Consider the following 1,585-nt stretch of genomic DNA (forward strand, 5'->3'; position numbering starts at 1 on the left):
TGCTATCTCGTTATTGCCATCATTGCTGAAACTGTGGTGTGAGAAGGAAGCAATTCTGCAATTCATATTGTAATCTTGATTTATTTAATTTTTTAAAATCATGTCTGAGCCAAAGTACTACAACACATGTTTGGGGTTTTGAACCAACCAAGTTCGCCCGCACCACAATCCCAGCAGAATGCAAATTGAGCAGCACGTCGTAAAGTGTATCTACCCGGAAGACAATAATTGTATAATAATACATCGACAGTGTACAGTGAATAAATCATCCTTCCGCGAGCCGTCTGTCCTTGGCATTGTGGAAATAAAGTTCAGTAGGTCATTTCCTTACCCTCCCAGCCCTTGACTCATTAGAATGTCGTATTTTTTTACCATTAGGAACGTTGTACATACATAATTTCATCACACTGTCTCATTGGTCTGTCTCTGTCTCTGTCTCTCTTTCTGTCTCTCTGTCTCTCTCTCTCTATCTCTCTCTCTAGATCTGTCCTTGGCATTGTGGAAATAAAGTTCAGCAGGTCACTTCCTTACCCTCCCTGCCCTCGACTCATTAGAATGTCGTATTCTTTTTACCAATAGGAGCGTTGTGCATTTTCTCTCTCTCTCTCTCTCTCTCTCTCTCTCTCTCTCTCTCTCTCTCTCTCTCTCTCTCTCTCTCTCTCTCTCTCTCTGTGCCCCTCCCTCTCTCCTCTTCTTCTATTCCCACCGCAAGGCTTCCCCTCGCTACACACGCCGTCCCGAATCGATCACCTGAAATGACCTCCTTTCTCGCAACAGTTTCATCATTATAATATTACAAGTACATGTATAGCGTGTGATGTTAGAATGGGAGTCAGAACGGGCTGTTTTATGTATCATGATCAACTGAGCCTCTACAAATCTGTTCTTTTTACTTCGCCAGGCTCCTGAGTGACGCTTTGAGAGACCCCTACTTACATTAAAATTGGATTTTACAAGAACACCCGGAACTAGATCGAGAGAACTAGCCTTCTACCGACCTAACATATTGTGGTGTTTCTGGTGCTGGCTGGTGCAGTGAGGAGGACGAAGGGCGAACGCAAGGTCTGTGTTGGAGTTGCAACATCATTCACTTTTGGATATATTATCCTCGCCTCATCGTGTCGCCAGGCACTGATTCCATCCTGCGGACTTAATAATATTATTGCTCACGGTGAGTCGTCCGTCAGTCGATGTGAGTGTTCGTGACTGTGTTTATATTGATTTTATGCTGATGGTTGAGGTTGGAATCCAGAAATATGTAATTTTTGCTTGTGTACCTTCTATTTGTGCCTCTCTGTGTTGTTCTTTATCAATGTTGCTGCATTCCGTAGTCTGTCGTAGTTTTTAAGTTCTGACTCATGGTAGACTACATTGACATTTCGATTTTTCTAAAAAGTACGTCGCATTCCTGTTGCATGAGTGTTACGTGTTATGGTTTATTTGATATCTTAGTCTGTCTGTCAGTCTGTTTGTCTGTCTGTCTGTCCGTTTGACTGTCTGTCTATCTGTCGGTGTGTCTGTGTGTCTGTCTGTATGTGTGTGTGTGTGTGTGTGTGTGTGTGTGTGTGTGTGTGTGTGTGTGTGT

The 1,585-nt window shown here is 43.2% G+C and overlaps 1 long non-coding RNA gene across 1 annotated transcript in view; it reads left to right on the plus strand.

Moving 5' to 3' along the window:
- LOC101855856 overlaps window positions 1-1,523 on the plus strand; it is a 61,168-nt gene extending 59,645 nt beyond the window's left edge. Inside the window, exon 3 of the long non-coding RNA XR_004858305.1 lies at window positions 902-1,523. This is a non-coding gene — a long non-coding RNA (uncharacterized LOC101855856). The remainder of the gene's footprint in view (window positions 1-901) is intronic.
- Window positions 1,524-1,585: the final 62 nt, after the last annotated feature.

This window comes from Aplysia californica, unplaced genomic scaffold, assembly GCF_000002075.1.
Source record: "Aplysia californica isolate F4 #8 unplaced genomic scaffold, AplCal3.0 scaffold00068, whole genome shotgun sequence".
NCBI classification, from domain to species: domain Eukaryota; kingdom Metazoa; phylum Mollusca; class Gastropoda; order Aplysiida; family Aplysiidae; genus Aplysia; species Aplysia californica.